The 10,898-nt window shown below is 43.7% G+C and overlaps 1 long non-coding RNA gene across 6 annotated transcripts; it reads right to left on the reverse strand.

The window, feature by feature from the left end:
* Nucleotides 1-5,514: 5,514 nt before the first annotated feature.
* Nucleotides 5,515-8,969, reverse strand: LOC127914791 (uncharacterized). 6 transcript variants are annotated; one of them, XR_008089331.1, is made up of 4 exons: nucleotides 8,880-8,939; nucleotides 8,233-8,292; nucleotides 6,898-6,942; nucleotides 5,515-5,550 (listed from the first exon to the last, which is right to left on the reverse strand). It is a non-coding gene; the product is annotated as an uncharacterized LOC127914791 (long non-coding RNA). The 6 variants fall into 6 exon arrangements; XR_008089333.1 differs by lacking the exons at nucleotides 5,515-5,550; nucleotides 6,898-6,942 and adding exons at nucleotides 5,665-5,715; nucleotides 6,868-6,897 and having other exon boundaries at nucleotides 8,895-8,954; XR_008089328.1 differs by lacking the exons at nucleotides 5,515-5,550; nucleotides 6,898-6,942 and adding exons at nucleotides 5,665-5,715; nucleotides 6,868-6,897.
* Between the last annotated feature and the right edge of the window lie 1,929 nt (nucleotides 8,970-10,898).

Consider the following 10,898-nt stretch of genomic DNA (forward strand, 5'->3'; position numbering starts at 1 on the left):
GTGGACATGGCCTCCATTAGGCACAACTCCTTACACAGAGTTTCCCTGGTGTCCACTTCAGTTCAGACCACTGAGGGCCAAGCTGGCACCTCTGAACAGCCAAGACCAGGCCATGCTGCAGCCACCCCTTGCAGGATGCAATCCACCATGCATCCTGGTGTTCATTTTCATTGTCCGATAACGCCCTCCCCTCTACTTCCTCAATCCCTCCTAGCTCGTTTGTTCATGGTGATTTGAGTAGACGTCATGTGGGGGCGATGCCCATTAAATTGCAATTTCCCACCTTTGGGAAAAAAGATGACAGTCCTGATCCGCTAATGTATCTAGAAAGATGTCGTGACTTTCTTGCCCTCAATCCCCTGGCTGACGAAGAACTCCTTGCCACATTGAGGAATGTGTTGCATGGGACAGCTCGAGACTGGTGGGATGTGGCCACTACCTCCTGGGCTGACTTTGAGGCCAAGTTTTCCTCTGCATTTCTATCTGAGGACTACACAGATGAATTGGCAGACAGAGTCAGAAATCGAGTACAAGGAGAGAAAGAGAGTATCCGTGACTTTGCATACGGTTACCACTCCCTGTGCAGAAGGTGGAAACCTGGCATTGAGGAGGAAGAGGTCATTAAATTGATCTTGAAGAACATCAACCCACTACTAGCCAGTCAACTCCGAGAACGAGTCACCACTGTCGATGGACTGGTTCGCTTGGGACAGCAGTTTGAGAAGGACAGAGAATGCCAACAGCAATATGACCAGAGAAAGAAACAGACACCCAAACAGTTACCCAAGACAGACCATCAACAACAGCCAGAGTCTCCAGCCAAGACCCCTCTCATGTTTTGTTGGAGATGTAGCCAAAAGGGACATTATTCAGCTACATGTCCAAGACCGTATCAAGTAAACCCTTCCAGAAACCACAAATCACAACAGGCCAACACACCTAACTCTCTTCGCAGCAATGACCATCCTTCTCTGGGTGCTTTAACCAGAGCTGAAACCCCAAGAGTCACTGCCTACGCCCCCCCATCGACATCTCCTTCCTTTCAGTTAATACCGCACCAACTGGTGTTACCCCTGTCCATAGGCCCATGGACAGGAAGAGCCATCTTGGATACCGGGTCATCCTACACACTGCTCAATGAGAAACTGTGGAAGGAGGTTAACGGTCCACAATACAACTTGAAGCCGTGGACAGAAGGTCCACTCTATCTGGCTGATGGTGAGGCTAGACGACCACTTGGATGGAGTGAGGTAGAGTTCCGCCTGTGTAACCGCTCCTATATGATTCCTTCTGTTATCCTACAAACCAGGAACCTTGCTTTTCCTGTCGTGTTGGGAATTGATTTCATGTACTTCAGTGGTGTCCAGATTGATATCGCACACAATTGCTACTGGTTTCCATACAATCCGAGCGAGAAGCATTTCTTCCAATCAGAAGCTATGAAGTTACATGATTGGGGTTCAAATGTGGCAGTCTTCTCTGCCATTGCTCCGGTACCACTAACCCTCGATAATCCTTCTGACGATCTCCTTTTACAGGCTGTGAGAAGAGCTCAGCTGGAACAGCCAGAGGAGTTAAGGCTGTTGGAACAGCTGCAGAATAATGCTGATGTATGTACTTCAAAGCTGGGACGCACCAGGCTCCTGAAGCACAAAATATTCCTTACACAGGAAATGCCGATCAAGCAAAAGCCATATCGTTTGTCCCCAGCGAAGCTAATCATCCAAAAGGGACTCATTAATGATATGTTAACACAAGATATAATAGAACGTTCCTCCTCTCCCTGGGCTGCTCCTGTTGTCCTCATCCCAAAAAAGACTGGTGGTCTTAGATTTTGTGTGGACTATAGGAAGACCAACAATGTTTCCCAGACTGATGCCTATCCTCTTCCCACCATCCATGAGATCCTGGAGTCATTGTCTGGCGCTGTTGTGTTCACTACCCTTGACCTCAATAGTGGTTATTGGCAGGTTGAGATGGACCAGGAAAGCAAGGACAAGACTGCGTTTGTCTGTGCCGAGGGCTTGTTTTCCTTTAAGGTGATGCCCTTTGGATTAAAGAATGCCCCTGCCACTTTCCAAAGACTCATGGAGATTGCGTTAGGTGAGCTCAAAGGGAAGATCTGTTTCGTCTACCTGGACGATATAATTATCTACTCTCAGAACAGAGAAAGACACTTTCAAGATCTTCAAGCAGTGTTGGACAAGCTAAGAGAAGCTGGTCTGACCTTAAATATGAAGAAGAGCAACTTCTGCCAAACCTCCCTGAAGTTCCTTGGCCATATTGTGTCTTTCGACGGCATTCATGTGGATCCTGAAAAGACAAAGGCTGTACAAGACTTCCCTGTGCCAACCACACTCAAGGCCCTTCAACGGTTCCTTGGTATGGCTGGATGGTACCATCGGTTTGTGTCGAACTTCTCCCAGGTGGCAGAACCCCTCAACGCGTTGAAGCGAAAAGGAGTGAAATTCCAATGGACGGCAGAGTGCCAGACTTCCTTTGAAACCCTGAAACGACATCTCGTCACACCTCCCATTTTAGGTCATCCCAACTTTGATTGCCCTTTTGTTGTTTACACTGATGCAAGTGATGTTGGACTTGGTGCTGTCCTAGTCCAACAGACTGGACTTGGCACTGAAGAAGTGCTAGCGTTCGCCAGTCGGACATTGAATGGAGCAGAACGGAACTATTCCACAACAGAGCAAGAGTGCCTTGCAGTTGTCTGGGCTTTGGAAAAGTGGAGGTACTACCTGGAGGGAAGACACTTCACTGTGGTCACTGACCATTCCTCCCTTGTGTGGGTGTTCAAGACCAACAAACCAAGCACCAGACTCATAAGATGGGCTCTACGGTTGCAAGAGTTCACATTTGCAGTGGAATACAGGAAAGGAAAATACAACACTGTTCCAGATGCCTTGTCCAGAGCTCCTGCTTGTGATAACTGTGGCCCTCATCTTACATGTGCTACTGTCCTGTCAAGCAGTCGAGACTCGCCCAAAACGGACTTTCCCATCTCTGATGAGGCCATATGGAAAGCTCAACAGGATGATCCAGAAGTACAGGCTTTGTACCAGACTATCCTGGAAGATGGAGAAAAGATGGTCAATCCTACCACAAAGCTGACCATCATTGAAGATAAAGTCTACCGAGTCGTACAACTACCTCACAGAACACTCTACCAAATGTACATACCGGAAACTCTACGCCTACAACTGCTTCAACATTTCCATGAAGACCCATTAGCTGGTCATTTGGGCAGGTTCAAAACCTACAAGCGGTTGCAAGCGTTACTGTACTGGCCACATCTGAGCATGGATGTGAAGTCACACATCCGAAATTGTCAGGTTTGTCAAATGTACAAACCAGAAGGTAGAAAGCCTGCTGGCAAGTTGCAGCAAACGGTGGTTACCCGACCTTGGGAAATGTTAGGAGTGGATTTGATGGGTCCATTTCCTAGAAGCTCCAATCAGAATGTGTACATGCTTGTTTTTGTTGATTATTATTCAAAGTGGGTGGAGCTCTTTTCCCTGCGTCAGGCCACAGCAAGGACCGTCTCTAACATCCTTACGAAAGAGATCCTGACTCGCTGGGGAGTGCCTGATTACATCCTGTCTGATCGAGGTTCCCAATTTGTCTCTGATCTCTTTGAGGAGACCTGCCAAAGATGGAACCTGAGACAGAAGTTGACCACGGCCTATCACCCACAGACCAATCTCACTGAGAGAGTAAATCGAACCTTGAAGACAATGATTGCTTCCTATGTAGGGACCCAGCACAAACACTGGGACAAGCACCTTCACGAGTTTCGATTTGCCCTGAATTCTGCGGTGCAAGAGTCCACTGGAGTCACACCTGCAGAGCTGAACCTAAGTCGTCCTCTCCGAGGACCCTTGGATATGGTGCTACAGCCCCAGCAGCTTACTCCAGACGCTGCTTGCTATGACCAGGTAGGCCATCTCCATGACTTGAGAGCTCTTGTCTCAAAGAACATGATCCAGGCTCGACTCAAGCAGAAGAGAAATTATGATAAGAACAGACGAGACATGCAGTTCCAGCTTCGTGATCGGGTGTGGCTTCGCTCTCATCCTTACTCGAAAGCTGAACAATTCTTCTCGGCCAAGCTCGCTCCTAAATGGCAAGGACCATATAGGATTGTGGAGCAGATGGGCCCTTTGAACTACCGAGTGGTGAAAGAGGACACGGGTGAAGATATGCGCGTTGTTCATGTCTCACGCCTTAAGGCCTGTTACCCCTCGGCTGAGGAATTGGAGGCGATTGAGCGCCGCAAGGTCCTGGATATCTTTGAAGAGGAAAGTGAGGAGACTTTTCTCGGATTCCCAGACCCAGAAGTCTCGCACCTTAAGGCCTGTGACCCCTCAGCTGAGGAGCGTGAGCTCCAAAAGTAATGAATATTTTTGTAGAGGAAAGTGATGAGGAGACCTTTCTCGGTTTCCCCGACCAAGATGTGCCTTCCAGGGCAATGGTCGGCTTTTTCCAGGGGAGGGTGTGTGACGGCCCTGAATTTTCTGAACCGTCTCAGTGCAGCTCCTTGCAATAGGGCGCTTTCCTTTAATTCCCAATTAAATAGCCAGCATCAGCTGTGCGAAAGTGGGGTTGTGATGGAGACGTGCATGAGGATGTGTTCAACCCTCAGTTCCGAAGCTTCTCTATTCCGTTTGTTTTGTTACCGTTAAACGTGTGTTTTGTAGCCTAAGAGAGTTTACCCAGGATCGGTTTTTGTATACGGTATTTCATTTGTTTGGATGTGATGTATACTGTGATTTGTGTAGTTAGTGGTAGTTGAGGACTTACTTAAGAGTTGATCCGCTTTAAAGTTCTGTGGTAAAGTAATTGTTATATTGATTGTATGTTTAGTACTGGGTTTACGCTACACGGAATGAACGGACAAACATCGCGTGACAAAAGTCACTTGAGTTCACTGAACTCCTTTACCGGGCAGGACTCTTTTAGGCCCGAGGTACAGGACATTTCTGGAGGAACCAGAACTCATTGTGATATTATTATATGTGTGTGTGTAATCATTGTTGTTGCTAATACAACCCACGCAACAGAATATAGTTGTTTTTGAAGTTCTTTTCAATGTTTTAAGGGTTTATGAAAAGTTTATTTCCATCCTGACTTTTACATACGTCCTTTGTATTGGTGTAGACTTGACGGACCAGATGGGACTCATTCCCACCCAAACTAAAAGGAGAAACCAATGTTTTCTCTGGTAGGCACAACCTACCTGGCACCCCTATAAATAATAACCTCAAGTCAAAACCGTTACAACACCACACACATATACACCTCACACATATACACTACACACATATACACCACACACATATACACTACACACATATACACTACACACATATACACCACACACATATACACTACACACATATACACCACACACATATACACTACACACATATACACTACACACATATACACCACACACATATACACTACACACATATACACAACACACATATACACCTCACACATATACACTACACACATATACACCACACACATATACACCTCACACATATACACTACACACATATACACCACACACATATACACCACACACATATACACTACACACATATACACCACACACATATACACCACACACATATACACCACACACATATACACTACACACATATACACCACACACATATACACCTCACACATATACACCTCACACATATACACCACACACATATACACCATATACACCACACACAAAAACACTACACACATATACACCACACACATATACACCTCACACATATACACCACACACAAAAACACTACACACATATACACCACACACATATACACCTCACACATATACACCACACACATATACACCACACACATATACACCACACACATATACACCTCACACATATACACCTCACACATATACACCACACACATATACACCTCACACATATACACCACACACAAAAACACTACACACATATACACCACACACATATACACCTCACACATATACACTACACACATATACACCACACACATATACACTACACACATATACACCTCACACATATACACCACACACAAAAACACTACACACATATACACCTCACACATATACACTACACACATATACACCACACACATATACACCACACACATATACACCTCACACATATACACCACACACAAAAACACTACACACATATACACCTCACACATATACACCACACACATATACACCACACACATATACACCTCACACATATACACTACACACATATACACTACACACATATACACTACACACATATACACCTCACACATATACATCACACACATATACACTACACACATATACATCTCACACATATACACCACACACATATACATCACACACATATACACTACACACATATACACATAAACACCACACACATATACACATATACACTACACACATATACACCACACACATATACACCACACACATATACACCACACACATATACACCTCACACATATACACATAAACACCACACACATATACACATATACACCACACACATATACACCACACACATATACACCACACACATATACACCACACACATATACACTACACACATATACACTACACACATATACACTACACACATATACACCACACACATATACACTACACACATATACACTACACACATATACACCACACACATATACACCACACACATATACACCACACACATATACACATAAACACCACACACATATACACATATACACCACACACATATACACTACACACATATACACCACACACATATACACCACACACATATACACTACACACATATACACTACACACATATACACCTCACACATATACACTACACACATATACACTACACACATATACACCTCACACATATACACTACACACATATACACCTCACACATTAACACCACACACATATACACTACACACATATACACTACACACATATACACCACACACATATACACCACACACATATACACTACACACATATACACCTCACACATTAACACCACACACATATACACTACACACATATACACTACACACATATACACCACACACATATACACTACACACATATACACCTCACACATATACACATAAACACCACACACATATACACCTCACACATATACACTACACACATATACACCACACACATATACACCTCACACATATGCACCTCACACATGTACACCACACACATATCCACATATACACCACACACATATACACTACACACATATACACTACACACATATACACCACACACATATACACCACACACATATACACTACACACATATACACCACACACATATACACTACACACATATACACTACACACATATACACCACACACATATACACTACACACATATACACAACACACATATACACCTCACACATATACACTACACACATATACACCACACACATATACACTACACACATATACACCACACACATATACACCACACACATATACACTACACACATATACACCACACACATATACACCACACACATATACACATATACACACACATATACACCACACACATATACACCTCACACATATACACCTCACACATATACACCACACACATATACACCATATACACCACACACAAAAACACTACACACATATACACCACACACATATACACCTCACACATATACACCACACACAAAAACACTACACACATATACACCACACACATATACACCTCACACATATACACCACACACATATACACCACACACATATACACCACACACATATACACCTCACACATATACACCTCACACATATACACCACACACATATACACCTCACACATATACACCACACACAAAAACACTACACACATATACACCACACACATATACACCTCACACATATACACTACACACATATACACCACACACATATACACTACACACATATACACCTCACACATATACACCACACACAAAAACACTACACACATATACACCTCACACATATACACTACACACATATACACCACACACATATACACCACACACATATACACCTCACACATATACACCACACACAAAAACACTACACACATATACACCTCACACATATACACCACACACATATACACCACACACATATACACCTCACACATATACACTACACACATATACACTACACACATATACACTACACACATATACACCTCACACATATACACCTCACACACATATACACTACACACATATACATCTCACACATATACACCACACACATATACATCACACACATATACACTACACACATATACACAAACACCACACACATATACACATATACACCACACACATATACACCTCACACATATACACCACACACATATACACCACACACATATACACCACACACATATACACCTCACACATATACACCTCACACATATACACTACACACATATACACTACACACATATACACCACACACATATACACCACACACATATACACTACACACATATACACCTCACACATTAACACCACACACATATACACCTCACACATTAACACCACACACATATACACCTCACACATATACACTACACACATATACACTACACACATATACACTACACACATATACACCACACACATATACACCACACACATATACACCACACACATATACACCTCACACATATACACATAAACACCACACACATATACACATATACACCACACACATATACACCACACACATATACACCACACACATATACACCACACACATATACACTACACACATATACACTACACACATATACACTACACACATATACACTACACACATATACACTACACACATATACACTACACACATATACACCACACATATACCACACACATATACACCACACACATATACACATAAACACCACACACATATACACATATACACCACACACATATACACTACACACATATACACCACACACATATACACCACACACATATACACTACACACATATACATACACATATACACTACACACATATACACCTCACACATATACACTACACACATATACACTACACACATATACACCTCACACATATACAACACACATATACACCTCACACATTAACACCACACACATATACACTACACACATATACACTACACACATATACACCACACACATATACACCACACACATATACACTACACACATATACACCTCACACATTAACACCACACACATATACACTACACACATATACACTACACACATATACACCACACACATATACACTACACACATATACACCTCACACATATACACATAAACACCACACACATATACACCTCACACATATACACTACACACATATACACCACACACATATACACCTCACACATATGCACCTCACACATGTACACCACACACATATCCACATATACACCACACACATATACACATATACACCTCACACATATACACCTCACACATATACACCTCACACATATACACCTCACACATATACACCTCACACGCAGTCATGCAGCTTGCTTTCATCTATCCCACACAGAGTCCAACCTCACTCCTTAGCTCTCCATACTGTATGCCTTTACACAGCGTTCCTCACTAGAGGGTGGTAAAGACTCTTGAATGCTCTCTCACACACAACCAGGATGTGGGCAGGTAGTAGGTCACAGTATTTAGAGCAGAGTGTGGACTATAGATAGTAGCATAGACTTAGACACACAGTAATGAACTGTCACTTCACTTCACGCACACACACACACACACACACACACACACACACACAGTCCTATTCCCCTCTATGTTGTGTGTGCACGCCTGTGTTGGGGTACTGCACTCCCTGAGCCCCTAGGCTGATTGATCACCATGTCCTAGGAAAAAAGAAGGAGGAGGGAGAGAGAATGGAGAGGAGGAAAGTGGGGTAAACTAGGGGAGAGAACGAGAGGAGGAAAGTGGGGTAAGCTAGTGTGAGAGAGAGAGAGAGAGAGAGAGAGAGAGAGAGGATGAAAGTGGGGTAAGCTAGGGGGAGGGAGAGAGAGAGAGAGATGAGAGAGGAGAGAGAGAGAGAGAGAGAGAGAGAGAGAGAGAGAGAGAGAGAGAGAGAGAGAGAGAGAGAGAGAGAGAGAGAGAGAGAGAGAGAGAGAGAGAGAGAGAGAGAGAGAGAGAGAGAGAGAGAGAGAGAGAGGAGGAAAGTGGGGTAAACTAGGGGGGGAGAGAGAGAGAGGATGAAAGTGGGGTAAGCTAGTGAGAGAGAGAGAGAGAGAGAGAGAGAGAGAGAGAGAGGAGGAAAGTGGGGTAAGCTAGGGGAGAGAGAGAGAGAGGGGGGTGAAAGTGGGGTAAACTAGGGAGGAAGAGATAGAGAGGAGGCAAGTGGAGTAAGCTATGGAGAGAAAGAGAGGGAGGTAGAGAGGATGAGGAAAGTGGGTTAAGCTATGGAGAGAGAGGAGGAAAGTGGGAGTAAGCTATGGAGAGAGAGGAGGAAAGTGGAGTAAGCTATGGAGAGAGAGGAGGAAAGTGGAGTAAGCTATGGAGAGAGAGGAGGAAAGTGGGGTAAGCTATGGAGAGAGAGGAGGAAAGTGGAGTAAGCTATGGAGAGAGAGGAGGAAAGTGGGTAAGCTATGGAGAGAGAGGAGGAAAGTGGGGTAAGCTATGGAGAGAGAGGAGGAAAGTGGAGTAAGCTATGGAGAGAGAGGAGGAAAGTGGAGTAAGCTATGGAGAGAGGAGGAAAGTGGAGTAAGCTATGGAGAGAGGAGGAAAGTGGGGTAAGCTAT

Source organism: Oncorhynchus keta, chromosome 3 (assembly GCF_023373465.1).
Source record: "Oncorhynchus keta strain PuntledgeMale-10-30-2019 chromosome 3, Oket_V2, whole genome shotgun sequence".
Taxonomy (NCBI): Eukaryota; Metazoa; Chordata; class Actinopteri; order Salmoniformes; family Salmonidae; genus Oncorhynchus; species Oncorhynchus keta.